This window comes from Bactrocera latifrons, unplaced genomic scaffold (genome assembly GCF_001853355.1).
Source record: "Bactrocera latifrons isolate USDA-ARS-PBARC rearing strain unplaced genomic scaffold, ASM185335v1 scaffold_7, whole genome shotgun sequence".
In the NCBI taxonomy this organism is placed as follows: domain Eukaryota; kingdom Metazoa; phylum Arthropoda; class Insecta; order Diptera; family Tephritidae; genus Bactrocera; species Bactrocera latifrons.
The window spans coordinates 3,470,933-3,490,975 of NW_017537378.1; positions in this window are offsets into that span (position 1 = coordinate 3,470,933).

Below are 20,043 nucleotides of genomic sequence, written 5' to 3' on the forward strand. Positions count from 1 at the left end.
TAAAGCACAAATACGAGTATTTTTTTCGTTGCTGAACATACTATAATTTGATATTATAAATATAGTTGCTAATTTTCGGCAAACGATGCCAGTTTTTAAAAAATAATTCTACGATTTAAACGTCTGTTTATTTAGACAATTGTTTGAAAATTATAGATCTGGGAAATCTTAAACCTCCAAACACACCCACTAAAATAAAAATAAACATTCAATAGACCACGCAATGCTTTCCTCTCATACTAAATTATTATTGCAAACTTTTTCTTCAAAAATATATTCTAAAAAGTTGAAAAAATTAAACAAAATGTCTGAAAAAGTAATTGTAATTACAAAAGTTTTTGATTGTGCACTCTTTCAGCGCTATTAACTCTTCTAAAATTATACGCAATGTGTGTGTGTGTGCGCTTTCGTCGAGCAAGCAGCGAAATAAAACAATAAAATCGTTGGCCATTTTCAAATGCAACGCTTTCTGCTGCTTCTTTTCTTCTGTCTTCAATTTTTCGATGGAGCTCAACTATCCGACTTACATTGCTCTGCAGCCACTTAAATTGAACTTTGAAGTGCCGAAAGTTTCGCAAAGAATTTGCCAATTAGTTGTGTTGTGTTACTCAATTAAAGTTCGGTAATTCTGGGAATTTTCGCACAAACGAGTTGCAAGTAATTTCATGAACATGCATGGATACATATTTACAAATGCTTAGGAATTTATATAAAAAAATGTTTATAGATTTTTAGCTAAGACTTTTAAAAGAATGAATTGGTAAATGCTTTTTGGAATATAAAGGCAGATCTTCGTTTATTAAAAATGCGCTTACAATAAAAATTAAAGACTTTGGTCTTACGAAACATTCTAGTACTTAGTTGGCTGAACTCTCATGCGTCTGTAAGGGTAAGTTTAATGATTAAGACTAATCATCTGCGCATACTTCAGTGCTCCGAAAAGACAGCTTTTCTTTGCACTAAGAACACAATTTTTGTTACCACTAAATAAAGAGAGTACCGCAATTCAAAGGAGCATATTGGGATCTCACAGAGTTTCAAAAAGAGTGAAGAGAGAAAGTGCTTTAATTAGGGCAAATATTAACAATACTTTTAGTTGGAATAAACGTTCAATTCCATTACTTTCAATACGGAATGGCCGTTAAGCCGATTCTTGTTACTGTTTATACTTAATTTTAGCACTTATTTAATGGGGATATTCTAATCTATAAAAATATTTCTAATCTAGAAAAAAAATAATATTTCCGAAGTTTAATTGTTCAACTTATGACAACAAGAGATTTTTCGAAATTAAATTAAAATTATTTTCTCATATATAGGCTTTTTTACCGACCGGCATTCAAAGTGATTAAACGCGGTTTTCTCGAAACTGTCTGTTTAAAAACGATTCCCATGATTTCTCAGGTTTCACTAGACCGATTTGCCTGGAATTAGAGAGTCTTCTTTAAGAATTTGTCTATGTCTGGAACTTGCCATATTTCCAAATTTAATATTTTTTTTTTTTCAATTTTTATAAAATTCAAAACAGTCAAAAAGAGTTACGTATTAGTTTTTTTTTTTTTTTTTTTTTTTTTTAATTTTTTTTTTTTTTTTTTTTTTTTTTTTTGAAACAATCTCTACTTCTTGATTTTTGTTTTTCCGTAGTTCCAGACAATGCGATATTATTCTAGACTAAAATTTTTTTCTGTTTTTCAGATTACTTCCGTAAGACTGTGACATTTTTTTGAATAGTAAAAATATTAAATGCTTTTTCTACAACGCTCAAGAGCTGCGATATATGGGATAAAATATGCGGCTGAACAAGTTCGGAGATCATCAGCCTAAGGAGCTAAGCTAATTTCTTATTGGTAAGAACCGTCGTTTCTAAACATTTGTGAATTCTAGCTTCGGTGCAAGCGAACTTAAAGTTACATTTCGTTTTTTTATAAAAATTTCAACTTTTTGCAAACTTTTTTACAGTAAAACTCCTATCATAAACCAAGCACCAACAATAAATATTAGGTTTAAAAAAACTATGAATTGAATATTAATGCAAAAGGATATCACCCTATTAAAAACTACAACTACTAACTCAACAAGTAAGGAAGGGCTAAGTTCGGGTGTCACCGAACATTTTATACTCTCGCATGATAAAGTGATAATCGAGATTTCATTATCCGTCATTTATATATATTTTCAATAAAATGGTCTGATCTCGATGATTTTTATTCGGGCTATGCTACACTAGAAACACAGTATTTGTGCAAAGTTTTGGTCCGTTATCTTCACTGGTGTTGAACTCATATACTATAACGTGAACGAATCAGATGGACTTCAAAATTTTGGTATATGAAATTTAAGATTTCTTGTGTTTTTCCTTACTAAATTAAGTATTTTTAGTAGATAGTAGATTTCGACATAACATTTGTATGGCAGGTGGGCGTGGTTATAATCCGATTTCCTCCGTTTTAAGATAGTACCTTCAAGAAATTTCTTCTAAAAGTTGCGTTAATATAGCTGTAGTAGTTTCCGAGATATGTACAAAAAACTTAGTAGGGGGCGGGGCCACGCAAACTTTTCCAAACAAAAAAATACATCCAAATATGACCCTTCCTAATGCGATCCTTTGTACCAAATTTTACTATCATATCTTTAGTGGCAGTGGGCCGATTTTGCCCATCTGCGAAACTAACCTTCTTATGGAGCCAAGAAATACGTGTACCAAGTTTCATCATGATATCAAGTTACAGCTTGCACGGACGGACGGACAGACAGACACCCGGATTTCAACTCTACTCGTCACCTTGATCACTTCGGTATATATAACCCTATATCTGAATCTTTTAGTTTTAGGGCTTACAAACAACCGTGAACAAAACTAGAATACTCTCCTTAACAACTTTGTTGCGAGAGTATTAAAGCGAATAAAACCATGAAAAATAAAAGAAAATACTTTGAGTTCATTAAAAACATATTGAAAGGCTTTCACTTAAAAACCTTCAGCTGACCAGATATTCACCTGTAAACTGACATTCAAGCTATGAAAGTTATCGACACAGTACTCGTCGCGGGAAGCAGACCATTGGAAAGGACCTGGCTTTGCTTGGAATCTCCAATTGGTGCCACATAGCAAACAGAAGAAACCACTGCCGCGCTGTTGTAAACTCGGCTATAAACGCGTAAGCGGTGTCTGCGCCAATGAAGAAGAAAGACACATTTCCTCAATTTTAAAGATCCTATCTTACAACCAGCACTCCCCAATTCCAGCAACACGATAATATCTTGTATAAGATCTCTCCTTGCATTCTCCATTAAAAACTAATCAATTAAGGGGGTAGCCTGCTTCAGAAGCTTCAAAAAATCAATTTTTTTTTTTTTTTTTGCTTAAATCTCTTTAAAAATTATCTAAGAATATGTCCCCAAAGTTATTGATTGGAATTCGAAATATTGCCGAAGCTAAAAGGGAAATTGTGATATATGAGCGGCAGAAAGCGAAAACTTTGACGCGCGCTTCCTCGGTTTTCCATTTTTAAGAGTTTTCTTAATTGGCGCGCAGGATTGAAACGAAACTAAAAATTATATTTGACATTAAATTATCTTCTATTTAAACGAAAAAACAAAAAAAGAACGAAGTAAAGTCAAGTTTGAACATATTTTTAAGCAACATAAAGTAAAATTTTTTGATCAAAAAACACTTTTTTAACTTAAAAAAAAAACTAAGAATTTTAAACTTTTTTTCGAATTTTTTTCAGTTAACTAGAAGATAAGTTATTAAAAAATGTAAATCTCTTTGAATTTTTTGTTTTCGATAGAAATTGCGACCTGCATCCTGCCCGCCGTCCGACAAATGCACATGCAAGATGCCACGGGCCACTGCTATCAAAGATTTCGTATCCAAAAAATAAAATAACTATAAATCCCAGAAATTTCGCTTTAATCAATAATTTCTTTCTCTTTAAAAATTTTCGCAAAAGGATCGATTTTTTAAGCGTCTTAAGGTTGGAGAAAGTTTTACATTATTGTTTTGTGTTGAAAGAATTTCTTATCGCCCCATTAAATAGAGGTAAATCATACCTGTATTATTGTGTATTAGAATAGTCGGAAAAGATCCTCACGCCTTTTATGCATTTATTCTAAATATTGATTCATTTAACGCATTCGTTCGAAATTCGTCAGGGGTAACAGAACTTTTGCAATATTTTTAAGATCAGTTGTAAAACTTCTGTACTCATTTCAATAGTATTTCGCTTAAATACTTTACGGATTATCCAAATATTAAAGTACACATTGACTTACTTAGGCGAGGTACGCAGTAAAGCTTACACCATACTCATAGACTCACTGATCAAGTCCTCACTAATCAAGGGTTAGGTGAATGTGCCTCGCCAGAGCAGAAAGTTTTCATAAACATTACAACCTTCGAGATATAATTTTGCTTCTCTTTCGGAGCTTTTTGTGTATTTTATCCAAAAGTTTTGTTTCAGTGCAACTTTAACTTACACACATGCACATGCACACGCACTCACTCACCGTACTATCAAGTACACACTTTGTTGCCGTCTCTTTCAACACTGTCGTAGCAATAAATAAAATGGTGCAAATACTGGGTCCCACAAGCTCGAAGAACCAGCGAATATATGAAGATGAGTATGCTGGTGGTTGTTAGGAATGGTGAGGATGGTGAGGGACGACGAGGAAGACAAATAAAAATTCCGCTCGAAGACAAACTGACGTTGATTGGAAAATTTATTCATGCCCATGCCAAAGGACGAAGTTGTTTCGTGCGCTCGGACGAAAGTGAAAGACTGAAGACCATGGGAAAGCAAATGAAAGCTGCAAAAAGTTAAATTTACGTGCAACAACGTTACCGTTAAACTAGACTAGCTGCTTTAGACGAGATTGTGGAACAAAAAGCGAAAAAACCCGAAATTTACTTACTTGCTCGCACAAAACTTGTGGAAGAAATCAAGTTTTGCACACAAATAAAAAGCGCAAAGCATAAACAAGCTTACATATCGACTTACAAAGCTCGCACACACATCCATACATGTGCGGCAGATAACTATGTTACTCGGCATCAGACTTTAATACTTCTAAAGAAACGTATCCAAGCGCAGAACCCTTTCCGCCCTTACGGCTCGCCTGCTCAGATTCATTATACAGGCTGTGCAGAGTTTGCTGACTGATTTGCCGTGACTCAACTTGACTTTAGTTGGCTTGGTTTCACTGTAGGATTCAAACCTGGCCCGCTGCCTGCCACCTATTTGGCTTCCCGAAGTTCTTACAAGGCGCATTTTACGCTTGTGTTGCCGCTACAGTTAGCTTGTTTTGCTACAACTCTGTTGTTGTTACTTGTTATTTGTAATACATGCAAAATAGTTAGTTAACTTGAACTCTAAGTCCTCCGTCCCCTCTCGATGTCAATACTTGTTCATCAAGAAATTGGCTGCCAAACAAAAATAAAAGAAATAAACGTCGAGCGCTGCCGTATCTCAAATGGTTTCTTTTTCGATACCTTTCTCTGCCTACTCGTATACTAAATATTTATGCTGGCATAAATTTTATTTCGGGGAAAAAACCCTTTGCTTATTCCCTTTCATTTGGGTGAGCAGCGCAATTCGGATCGTAAGCGTTTGCACAAATTTAACTAGCACATTCAACTTTTGGTGTCTTAGTTTCGAAATTATTCTCTGAAGCAGCTTTAATACGAACTGATTTCTCTTTTTGTGGAGAATAATTACTGGATTTTTTAACATTGTTTTAATTATATTAGGTTGTCAAAAAAGTTTTGGGGGATTTTTATTGAATTTTCAATTGTTCATAAAATTTTCTTTGGTGACTCATGCCCAGCTCTTGACCGATGCTACGGCTGCTGCTATGCTGGTCTCTTCGACCAATTTCAATTTGTCGCAATTTTCCACGACAAGCCTTCCGGAGCGTGGCGCATCTTCGACCACCTCTATACCAGAACGAAAGCGCTGAAACCATCGTGGTGCGGTGGAAATGGAAACTGTATCGGGTCCATAAACAGCACAAATTTTATTGGCGGCTTGAGATGCATTTTTGCCTTTATCGTAGTAGTACTGTAAAATATGCCGTATTTTCTCTTTATTTTGCTCCATGTTNTGGCGGCTTGAGATGCATTTTTGCCTTTATCGTAGTAGTACTGTAAAATATGCCGTATTTTCTCTTTATTTTGCTCCATGTTTGCGACGCTATAACTCATGAATGACTTAAAAGAAACGACAATCAATCAAACGCGTATTAGCGCCTGAAATGAGCTTTCCAAAAAGGTATAGCATGACCCAATGCGACGAATAAAACTAGAACTACGCGCTCTCAGCGCCTACTAGCGAAAATACCGCAAGACTTTTTTGACAACCTAATATTACAATAACCCACAAAAAGCAAAAAAAATGGTTCAGAGATAACGGTTTTGGACTAAGTGTCAATTGGTAAAACTAAATTATTTTTAATTTTTTTTTCCTAAGTGTCGTGCCGTATGAGGCAGTTTGCTCATTCAAAAAAATTAAAACAAGAGTATAAAAATATAGCACTCGTGTTAGACAAAGTCAAACGTAACGAATACCAAACGAGTATTCGTGTTGATCTTAAATTTTAATATTACTTTGAGGCATAAATTTATTTTTGATACTTGGCTAAACATTTGGTATTCGGTGCACTTTGTACATTTATATGCTTAATTTTACTTTTAATTTTTTAATAATAAGTGCTAACTCCGTGTGAAAATTATAAACCTTGTACTATGAATGAATTTACTTATTCAAAAAGAATAATTTTTTCGAAATCTTAAAACAAGCTGCTGTAACAGCTATGCTGTACACACTTTATCACATATAAGAACTTTGCTTAACTAAGATTTCGCTGAAGATGTATGTATGTATATACATTATGATACATTAGCATACATTCGTGGCCACGCAAAGCTTACCACTATAATTTCTTAAATTTTTTCGGACTTTTTCGTTCGTTCGTATAGTATAAAAATGTTTCCAATGACCAAATGTTGCTTATACGCCCCGTCATCTGCCATCTGCGAAATATCATTGTCACTTGCATTCAGTCGCCCTGTCGCTTTCATTGTAGTTTAGCCTTTTTATTTTCTTTCTTGTGGTGCAACGACAACTTTTTAATTGCAACCCCTTATGCAATTTTTTGTCGCCATACAAATACCATCTTCCTATTAATACCTGCTGAGTATATATGTATACTCACACACAAATACATACCCGCTAACCTATCTAACTCCCGCTATATTCGCCTGTATATTCTCATGTGTGTGCAAACCACGTACGCTATTGACCTTTTTCCTGTTGTTGTCACTCTGTGGCAACTATTGTGTGCAAAGTCGCTTTTTTCCTGTTGTTGTTTGTCTTACCGTTATTACGGCGACCGCCATTGATGTCGTTCATGTCACTTTAACTGATATGAAGGTGTCCTTTTTGCGGTATTTGACATGCGGTTTTTACCGTGTATTTCACCGTTAACTACTTTACATACCACCACACGTGTGTGTGCGCGTATGTGTGAGTACTAGTGTGCTTTTGTGGGTGTGTCGGCGATTGGCTCGACTGAACATGTGTTAAATTAGTGCGGCGCCATTAACTCAAACACAAGTCATTCAAATTGAAATTGAGGCGAGTTAGCGGCGGCCGACGGCGGCGATGCTCGTCGTCGGTTAAAATGAGTTTAAATCGGTGTGGCCGTGTTTAGCGAGTATGTTTGCTGTTGCTGATGTTTGACTTTTTCACGCAACTAATGAGGCAAATATTTTAACTCTTGCATTATGCAAAGCTGTTGACATTTCCGCTGATGGAGCGCCTGATTGGGCAGATTAAGTGCACACTGAAATGCCAAGCAAGCGGATTATCTACTAAAAGTTTTGCTTAAATGTTTGCAATTTTGAACATACTATTTCATTTCATCTTTAACGATACAATTTTAGAGACTATACTTTGACTCACTCTTTAATGAGTCTTTTCATCTCGCTTTTACTATCTATCATTGTATTTACTCTCACTTTTTTCTCCTTATGATGACTATCGCTCTTTGCCTTCCAAACCTATGGGTCTATTAGTCACCACTTTTATTTTAGTGCTTATTATTGTTACTACTTTCAGTTCTTTCTCACATTTAGTCGTGCTCGTTGTTGTTGTGTGCAACATTTGCGCTGACACATTAAATTTGGCGAAGTGCAAAGCAGTTTCCGTTCCGGCATCGCTAACCTGCACCCACATGTAAATAACTGTAAATAACGAAAGCAGATTCTGAACAGAATTTAAATATTCGCCCTTCACTTGAGCTCTGCTTAGTGCAATTAACAATTGGAGGGAGTTGGTTCCCAATACTAACAGTGTTCTTATATATAGACAAGATTGAAAAAGTGTACGCAGTGAAAACTTCAACAACTGTGAAAAATCGACATAAAGGGACAGTAGTGAATATAAAAACTTATAAGTTACTGGAAGACATTCTCCTAACATCTGTTGCAGTTGCGAATATACTTTATGAGAGGCAAACACCAAAATATTGTTTCCAAAACAAAAAATTTACAAAAGGCAAAGAGAAGACTTGAAGTTGAATTTATTCTTTAAAATATCATAACAATACTGTATAAGTCATGTACGAGGGAAGCACTAATCAGTCCTAAAACAAAAAACTTAAATATTTGCTCAAGCATAGTACGCGAATTCCACTAAAAGTGTCGTAACCTCAAGTAGCAGGTGACCTGCGGAAAAAATCATATTTTATTCATATGGTAATAGACAATTGAAACTCTCGAAGAATAATTCAGCTGAAAGTCGTAGCTTTCAGCGCCCCATTTACTTAAAGCTCGTTTCTGACTTTGATATTGTTTCAAAATCTTCAAGGAAATAAGTGAAGGTTTCTTAGCACTCTTGTAGAAGATTGTACATTCTCTATTCAGGTCTGCAGCTCGATTCATTTTCTCCATGAGTAGATTGAAGAATATCGTGCAACTTTTTCGATCCTGATTTTGAAATGAACGAATAGGTGTAGCGTGTCGTTCCTCTTTTCACGGTTCTTTTCTAAATGTGTGTGTGAAGCCATCCTGATAAGGTCCAATCATTTTGTTGATGGCGGGCTTTAATCTTTCACACAATACGCTCGGTAGAACCTCACATGCGATGTTGAGGAGGCTTATCCCACGTTAGTTGGCGCAGATTATCGGTTCTTCCTTTTTGTCGATTGGGCAGAGCACATTTAAATCCCAATCATCGGGCTTACGACCGACCATATTCTACAAAGAAGCTATGGGTATTTTTTTTTTTTTTTTCAACAATTGATAATTTAAAGTTTTTTTCTCAAGACTTTTTACATATTTTTTACTTTCGAGAACGAACGAGCTAAAAGCAGTTTTTCAGGGTTGAATACGAAACTGCATATCTTACTGCATAATGCTCTTTTAAACAACATCATCTCCAGATAGTCCATAGTAGAGTGTCTCATTGCCACAAAAACTTTATTTTCAAAACCATTGCCAAATGCCGATTCATACGACAATTGGTCTATCTCCAATGGATAACTGCTGCCACTTTTCTTTTGGCTGTGGATATTTTCAAGAGCGACACGGAGTTTTTGCCGCATCGCCCTCAACGCAAGAATGAAATGCAAACCTTAGCCCTCTTGCCAAGCTCACATATAGAAATGGGTATGCAAATGTCTGCAAAATACACGCTTGTTTGTTTTTGTTACTGTTTGCCTGCATGCTTTTGTTGTGGCATATGTGTTAAGACCGTGAACGCCCAGAGAATTATCAACATTGCACATGTCAAAGTCCAAGGCAACTGCTGTGGCAGGGACCCAACCGACCAATGCCGAGTGTGACAAATGCCAGTGGACCAGCACAGACAAGGGTGGTCACATGTGCCGTCGACCGACGGACAACCCTCAGTGTGTCTTTTCGCATGGTCTGGTAAGGTGCATGTGTATGTACCATTTGAAGGGGCCAAACGGGCAACAACAACACCAAAATATACAGCGTCAAAATCGAAGCTAGGTAAAAAAAGGAGCGGTAATGGCTGTGTCGCAGGCAAAAGCGACAGTTACAACAGCCTTTATGTCGCAGCAGCCCCAAGCCCAATTTCAGTCGAGTACTGGTACCAATGTTGCACGGGTATAGCTACAGCGCTGCTGACACAAGGGACTTCAACAGTCATTTGCATAAAATTTCGTATTGCAAGCATTCCCGTTAACTCTTTCTCAAACCCGGATTATCGTTAATACATTCTTTGCTGCATACAGTGTGGCTCTCCACAGCCAGTACATTGGAATCTCACACGCAGTGCTCTTTTGGATTGCGAAAGCTACTCTTCCTCATTTTCGGTAAAAATTCATTGTGTTCCTCACTTACACATGCAGTCGAGAGCTCATCGTGGTCGTGCATGCCTATCATCTTCGTTCAGCAGAAGTGTTAGTCTGTTTTTTTTTTTTTTTTTTTTTTTTTTTTTTTTTTTTTTTTTTTTTTTTTTTTTTTTTTTTTTTTTTTTTTTTTTTTTTTTGGCATATGCGCCGTTGCTGCTCCGTCCGTGGTTAGGTTTCGACATTTGCATGTACCTGTACTTTTACCTCTCGATACACATGTACATGCATGAAAACACACTCCAATTGACACTTCACTCGGGCAATTCGATTGTCGTTGTATGCCTGCCACTGGGCATTTTGCCCGTTTCCGGTCTACCGTTTTAGAGATGTCTAAAACGTTTAGAGTGGTGGTAGTTGACCTTTAAGATTTTGAAGGATTTCATTTCATTTGCAATGTTTATGCTTAAAGTATGTATTTTTTAAAAGAATATATATTATGATATAAATTTAACACAGAGGAAGTCATAATTTTTTTTTAAAACAGTGTTTGCCAAAATGTACGTAATATGCAGTAGCGTGTAGCAAGCGTCGGAGATCCTTTAAAATACATAGTATACCTAAATGATCATGGTGAAAAGCTGAGTCGATTTAGCTATGTCTATAAGACTCTCTGTATACACACAGACCCGATTTTTTGAAATACCAATCTTAAATTCTACTCAAGTAGCTGCTCATTTGTCGTAAGCGCTCATATCAGACCACTCTAACATACAGTATATACTTGTATATATGTATATGTATACCACAGTATCATGTAGGTGACATATGAACTGAAAGATCGGAATCAAGTGCTTATATGTAAAACTTTTCCAGTTGACAAGATATCTTCACTTAATTTGGCAAGGATTATTATGTAAAGCAGCAAACTATAGCATATAACTGCCATAAAAATTGAAAAAGCGGAAACAAATTCTTGTAATAATGATTTTGCATTTGTGAAGAGGATGATAGCTTCGGTCTGACCAAAGTTAACATTTTTCTTATTTTTCTTATATGAAGGGGGCAACCCTAATCAAAATTTAAAACTTTAGAACTTGTTTGTAAACACTTGGTACTTCGGAGCTCCTTTGAAGAACCATAGTTGGTTCAATTAGTACCAAATGTTAACAGTATGAACAGGTGGCAACTCCATAAAATATAAATAGTTGCTGTTGGGCGTAGTTTTCTAAAACAAAATCCCTAAGTTGTATTAGAAAATGATACTTTATATAAGAAAATTTGTTGAAAGTCCTTGAGCCGATATTTAGTGTTCTAATAATTGTACAATACCTGATAAAAACTTGATTGATATAATATTGATGAGTATAATATCTACAGTATACTATATAAATATTTAGGTCTGTTGCGATTAACAACCGATAGCCGGGAGAATATAACCCCATAACTAAACGAAATAGACATGGAACTATATATGTATATATAAATGACCAGAATGACGAGACGAGTTGCATTTCGAGTCCATCTGTTGGCAGTATAAGCGATTACTTGAGTACAACTTAAGATTAAGGGGGTTGGTTGAGTTGTAGGCGGAGTGGGTACACAAAGTGCCGTTAACAGAAAACTTATAAAGTAACATAACTATGCACTAAAATGAAATACAAATATATTACTTGGTACAGGTACAGCGATCAGTATAAGAAAGATCTAGTATGGATAAAAACCAACCCGAAAAAAGTTTTATAACCCCAAATCCAGTCAAGCTTGCTAAACAGAAGCCTGTTTAGCACGCCTTCGCGCACTGATAAATTCAGATTATAACCATGCCTGGTGGCCGATTTGTTACGACGCTGAGATACCCCTACGTTAATTCATAAACAGTGCTCTGTAACTTTCCCTTGATCACCATGAAAGAGGATAGAGAACCCTTATTTTGTCGAGCACGTGCGTTTCCCCATTCTGTTTCGATTAGTCTGTCACACAGAAGACTGAAAATGAGGTGTTTGAGGCTTGATTCAACTCCAAAAGTGGCCAGAGCAGTTACGACTGCTTCCGGCAAGACACCCCATATACATATTTTAAACTCCATCTGATTCTTTACTTTTGAGTATACAAATAAAATTGTATTTCATCTTAAGCGCCAAAATTGTCGAAATCGAACTCCACAACCCAGACACTTAATATGTGGTCTACAGTGCATATCGCAATTTTCAACGTATATTCAAACCATCGGCAAATATGTAAAAATTTTAACGACCTTTATAAAGAATCTTTTTCTAATAACTGTGAAAGCAAGCAGGGTAATAACGCCTTTGGTTTCTATATACGTGGTCTTTCGAATTTCAAATATCCCGTTCATTTTATACCTCTTCTAATGACTATCTTAATAACAAAACTTGGTAAAATATGAAAAATATCCATTCCTTAGACATTCTTAGTTGTATTTGAATTTAAAACTTCCGGTTGGCTTCGTTCAAAATACGAGAGTATAAAATGTCTTTTTACACCTGACTTAGCCTTACTTAATACTTTTACTTTTTTAGGAAGTGTGGCAACTCTGAAGGTGAAATGACTATTTTCGTTTAATCTTTCGTCAGAAGAAAAATATTTTTTGAAATATATTTCATTTAGTTTTGTAATTTAACAAGTGAAAATTCACACAAGTCGCCTGCCAAAGTATAAGAAGAAATTTTTATTATTATTATTTTCCTTTTAAACACTTCATCAACATCGTTGACGGCTGCTCTGCCTCTGGCACAAGTATAAATCTGCGTATTCACCAATTAAAATCGCTGTTTCAGGCATGATTTCAAAACCGAAACGCCGAAACCCAATTCCCATTTGCATGCCCACATTCGTTATCGCTGGTTAAATCCAAAAATACCAAACAACGATAACAATAACATACAAGTTTTTATTTGTGCATATTCCAAAGCTGTGAATAAACATGTCTAAAAAATATTTGCACAAACAGCTACGCCGCAAGCGATGCAAACACCGGCGCAAAACTGCCTGCCCGCACACCAACACTAATCCTAAGCAAATAGAGATGTGTATATGTGTGTGTATGCTTACGGTTATTTATATACAAAAAGCGTGTAGCTGCTACGCCGAGGCCGGTGTCGTGCCTAGCCGCAGCCGCGATACCGGAAATGTCAATTCGCCGCAACCACCACCGCCACCCTTGCAATGCGGTGGACCGCTTCTCTTTTGCCGCAGCTCACATATAGATGCAAATTGCTAACGCCCACGCACCCACACACACGCGAGTTCGAAAAAATTCGAAAGTTTATGTTTTTAGCTGAACTCTGGCATTTCAATGCGGCAAAAAATGTTGCACAGCGACACGAGCACATGTCGGGCGGCACGCACACATGCGCAAACATTCCCGTTGAGAGCTAAATTTATGCGAAATGGCGAAGCGCTCGTAGGTGGAATTTTCGCTTTCAGTTTATTTTTCCTGGAATTTTTGGGCAAATATTTGTATGCCTGATATATTTCTTGTTTCTTTGTGTGCGTGACATTGTTTGCTACACTAAACCTAGGTTACTTAATATGCGGTTATTCGATTTGCGGCCGGTGGCATAAATTTAAAAATTAAGCAGAAATCACACAAGCTCCTTAAAATAATAAATATCAAATTAATTAAAGGTTCTAAAATGACAGATCCCAAATTCAGCAGCAAAAGCCCAAAAAAGTTTATTTTTCTATTGCAAATTTTGAAAAAAATTTTATATATTTTTTGTTATACGAAATGTCTGATGGCGCTAAAATCAAAGGCCGCAGTGGTCACATAATATATAATAGACAAAACCAGAAGATATTCTCCATATTCTGCGTTCAAAAAGTTACAAAATTAGAAAAATGGCGAAAAGAATAAATAATTAACGAGATCAAAAAACCGATTCATTCATTGTATGTTGAATTATATGTAGAACTGGCATAAGTTACAGTTAGCACCGTCGCAAATTCGGAAAATGTTGTAATTTCCCTTAAACTTGGTCTCGCCATATATGTTTTTAGTGCTTTTATAGAGGAATTCATAATAATGAAATATAACCATTATTTCGATTTTCTTCTTCTTCTTTATTGATGTAGAATAGTATAGTAGTATAGCGGAGTTTACAATAGTGCGTCAGTCGTCTTTCCTCTTCACTGTTTGGCGCCAATTGGAGATTCGAAGTGTATTCAGGTCTTTCCCCATCTGGTCTTCTCTTCTTCCGCTGGCGAATACCCTTAGAGGTGGAGTCTTTTCATCCATTTCGACTACATGACCTAGCCAGCATAAAGCTTTGATTCATTATTTATTGAGGCTTGTCTTTCTGAAGTACATAAAGTGCATTCAGCGGTTTCTACGAAGTGTGAAATTATTTAAGTAAGAATTAAAAGAATGGAATAAAATTTCTGGTACCGAAATGTTCAGAATGTTATAAAAGGCCCTCGGTGATAATTATTTAGCGCGAGAAAGTATTTTTGATTGGTGTGCATTATGCAGAGAGAGTTGAGAACGCGTTGACGAGGAACCACGACCAGCAAAGCCATCAATGTCGACTCATGAGCAACATTTCAATAGAATAAAGGAATTGATGCTTGAGAATCGACGACTAACGGTTAGACACCTTTATGGTATCGTTGAAATATCTGAAGGATCATTTGAATAGTTTTTTATCATTGGGCCCTAAGAAAAGTGAAAGTACGGCCGACAACTCTTGGATGTTGCACCACGATAATGCATCTTGCTTCTTCGTAAGTTTTTCGCCAAATTTTCAACCAATGCCCTGTCAAAGCGACTATACCTGCCTGATTGAAGACATTTAACGTGAATCGCCTTTGATGGCTATTCCGGAAATCGATAACAACTGTGTTGAGGATTGGAAAAAATATTGATACAAATGTATTTGGGCCAATTGAAAAATTAAAAATGAGGCCTATTACTATTTTTTGCTCATCATAGTAGAGGGTTTTTAACTCGCCAATATCATTTATTTTTATTACTACTATTTACGTCCAGTCAAGCGCTCAAAAAATCTAACGGAGTCAAATCCACTGCTTTAGATGGTGACTCTTTAGACCTGCAAAATATTGGTTTGGGGATTCCAAGTACAGTTTAAATATACTTGCACAGAGCTCATTTACAAACACTCTGAACTGTAATCCCTTAGGCCCATTAAAAGTTATGTTTTTTGTTTTGAATATTATATAATATATATTTCCACCTTCCAATTAATATTTTAATATACCACATTTAAATTAGCTTAACATTAACGTGTATACGCTTACGATCCGGAAATAGATGATCGGCCGAATATTGGGGCAAATGTGAGCCTAAAAAACATATCAAAACCCAAGTATGGTGACAGTTTTTTTCGATTGTCGAGGTGTGGTGCAACCGAGATCGTGCCGAAACCACCATATTCGTCTAATTCAGCTCTGTGTGACTTCTGATTATTCAGCAAACTCATACGGCTTCTCCGTGGAAACCGTTTTGAGTCAATTGAAGAGATTATACGCGAATGTGCTGTGTGCTATTCCGGGGAATTTGACTTTATCAAATGTTGCGGGAATTGAAAAAAAACATTGGCACAATAGAACAAGGTCCATTATTTTCAGGGGGACGACATAGATTTAACAGAAGCCGCTTATACCTCGGAATAGTCGATATCAGACTACATGTACAAAAGTCCCTCAGATTTTGAGAGACCCATTCAATCACATGTCTTTTTTTCCACCAGAACAACCAAACCATTAACCATTAACCCGATAGTCTTATAGGGAAAACTTTTTTTCATTTTACGAAATATTTCAGAACGATTTTCCTAAAAAAACTGACCGATCAAAATTAAGTTCTTGTACGGAATATTTTGTCCTTGTGTAGGGTATTATAGTTTCGGCGCAACCGAAGTTAACGTTTTTTCTTGCTTTTTCCTAAGTATAAGATATCTCCGCCAGAAGCCAGCGACAAACGGAAATGCAGGTGGATAAAAATGTGCAAACTTTTTGCAAAAGCAACAAAGAGCATAACAAATGAACATATTTGTTGCGTAGAGCAAAACAAAATCTCGAAAAAGGCTTGGCAATTTAAGCAAAGTAAAGCAAGCAAACGAAGTGGGCAAATGTTGAACTGCGTGTAATTGGTATGCATAAACAAACACGGCGTTTGAGTCCAATCACGCACAAATTCAAACCAACACACACGCACACACTGATTTGCATAAGTCTGTTATTACACGCGTCAACTCTTGTTGCTAAATAAAACTCTGTTCGAGTTTTTTCTCATTCTGTTTCATATCATTTTCTCAAATTTTTGTGCTGTACGACTACGCTACACTTAATGCCTGTTTCGTTGTTATTTGGATATTGAAGCGTGAGGATGTTAATTTACAGCGTTTATTAATATTCGATTATTTTAGATAAATATGGTGGAAAAAGTAAAGTGGACACAAGCGCTAATTGAAAAATTAATATATTTTGCAGTAGTTCCTTCATTAAAAATTAATTTTAAACTGTTTGAGCCTTGGTTGTTCTCCATACTTTAACCCATTGTCAATTCTTTTTCCTTACAGGTACTTGGGCCACTCTATCACATATACTAATCAATTCTTTCAATTAAGAAATACATTTTATTTATAATTCAAAATTAAAACAAAGCTCATATAACATATTTTCATATATATCACCGTTTTCACTGTCGCCTAAATCAATTAGTATGGATTCCTCCTTACATTTCACAATATCTTTAATTAATTCGATTTCTTCGTCATACTAAATTTTCTAAAATATTTATTTTATATTATGCATATTTGTAAATTACTTACCAAAAAGATGAAATTAAATTTTTAAATATATTCAAAATATTAATTTCAAAAAAATATACGCAAATGCAACTATGTACCAAGAATTGCCGCAACAAGAGTTGACGCATGTAATAACACACTAATCAGCCCGGTCTTCGACGCATAAACACAAATACAAGAGCGAATGCAAATACTTGTAGGTACAAGTGTTGTGGTGGAAGAGAGTGTGGCACGATGAAATTAATGAAGTATGACGTAAAAAAGCGAAGCGAGCTGAACACCAACACCTACACAAAAAACACAACAACATGAGATGAATGCAACAGTAAAGCAGCCCATGGCTGTACCACTGTCACACATAACGGCTCGCCTTGCAGCAAATATTTATATTAGGTTGAAAAAGGACACATACGCATGGAATGCGTGGCAAATAAAAGGAAACAGAGCGCAAAGGCAAAAACGTAAAGCGCAAAAGAACTCGCAAAAGCGTCCATATCCAGAGGACATCTCCATGTTAGCGGTTGTAATGCAATGATTGTGGACGCGGTGCGGTGAGGGGGCATGGAGGCGGATGGTCATAAAGCGGCTTGTGTGCGCTGCACTTTGATGTGCTGATGGGGGCTATTTGCATTTTGCATCCCTAAACACACACAAAAGTGCACCGAATAACGGTGAGCGACGCGGGGCACAAATACATGCGGGCATGCGAATACGTCTGTACAAACATGTGTTACCGTGCGTGTACTACGGCACAAACAACCCAGCAATTGTACATATGTATGTGCGTGGATAAACAAAGCGGTCGACAAATACGCTGGACACTTGAACGCAGCGCACGCCGCGCTCCCCCCGCCAGCGACCTCAGCGAGCGTGGCGCTGACGCTGGCAAATATGCCGGCAAGTTGTGCCTCCATTCTTTTTGTTGCACATGCGTATTTGCATGCACTTACATATGTATAGTGGTGCATGCCAGCAGTTGTGCTCACGCTTATGCAAATACGCTTGCGAAAGTGACCAAATGACCATGTAAACGCACGTTTAAGCAAATGTTTTTGTTTGTTCGAATCAAAGACAGCGAATTCGCCGCTTTTTTGCTTTCCATTGTAAGCATACGTGGCTGAATGCATCTGCCACCGCAACAACAACAACTATGCCGCGCTTTTGTATTCATTCGCATATAAAGGAAACAGTCTCATAGAGGCTACAATAATAACATCTATTCCACAAGGGAATGTGTACAAAGGTTAACATCGCAAAAAGAGAAAAATCTGAGTAATATCAATGATTCTCTCAACTTCGTTTGATTTGTAATTTTGTTCTCAAGTGCATTGTTTCATTATACTTAATACAGAATCTGAAGTTTGTCTTCATTCCGGATAGCTAACGAAATTGAAAGAAATGAGAGTATTGGAGAGCGCGAAACGAACAAACTATCCCACAAGCAAACGGACAGCATATTCGATACGACATCTTCTAATTTTTTCCGCGTGAAGAACCCGTTTTAGTTACTACTTAGTTCTTTTTAGGTTAGATTAGGTTAAGCTGGTAGGTCAATAAGCCACGCATATATCAGTTTAGGTCATTTGCTACTTTAGAATGCCTGCTCCAGTGTATCATACTGTGGTGACCCCAAGTGCATACAGCGTAGTCTTGCTAAGAAGGAACAAGTGCACAGGAGATGTTCCATTGTTTCCCTGGTGCCTTGCTCTAATAATTTCCTGCAGTCTTCTCGGTGCGTCAGCCGTCAGTGAACATAAGCAGATCCGTGTCTGAAGACACATACGCGTTACTAAGATGGCAATGTCGTCCATATTTGTCACTATCTTAGGGCTTCCAAGTTCCTTAGCAGTTTATTCCCAATAATGTTCGTAGAAGCGTAGATATATCCTTGGTCATTTTAGCGTCGTTTGATTTTACTCTGATCCGTCTAGAGGTCAAATAACTTCTGATCCAGCGTTATATAGAAGGATCAACACCTATTGACTGAATAATATTCAGAATAGATTCCGTAGAGACGTTGTTGAAGGTTATTCAAAAGTTCTTTCGTTATTAATTATCAGTGTATGGATGCAGTTTCTACTGATCTGCCCTTGCTATATGCGTGCTGCCTGGACAAGCTTCTAGGGGGTACTATACTAATCTAGAAGTATGCTCAACGCTTGGAAACTGCTGAAAAAAGTAAAAAGCATTTTTTGCCAATTACCGTTGTTTAAACGGCTCTGCCTTTATTGATGTCGCCTGTTTTGAACCAAAGAAACACAACGAGTATCGTTAAAAGTCCTTAAAGGTTTATTATGCACTCGTGATGCCTCATTTCCAAGCTACAACAAGAAGAAACAAAACGCGGCATGCAACACAAGCGCCTGCGATGCAAATGCTGTGGTGCACTGTTCTATGTAAACGCACATGTATGCATGTATGTGTGTGTATATGTTTGGATGAAGGTATTGCTGTTGTTTCGGCTCGGTTGACCAACGCTTTTTGTTGTAACATTGTATTGCAAGCGCTTTGAAGCGGTCACTATGCTGCAGCAGTACTCATTTGCTCGCCCATTCGCTCCGCTACAGAGCTTTGTTCTTTGCATTTGTTGTTGTATTTTTTTCTGCACGCTTTATGCAAATGGAAGCGGCAAATTGCATGTGGCAACCCCGGCCCCAGCGTACAAGCTGCAAAGACACCGTTGGGGTGGGGGATGGTTGGGTGATGGTGGAGACGCAGGCGAGTGCATATTGTCGTTAGGTTTAATTGCAAAAAGGATTAAGGCACGCGCAAAACGTGCGCTGAGCAAACAGCAAATACTTGGCAGCCATTGGCAGGCAGAGCCCAACTGGCCAGCGTTGCCACCATACCCAAACACTATACATTTGTATGTGTATGGTGTATGTGTGGGGCAATGTTTCCATTGGTATGTGTGTGCATATGCTTAGTT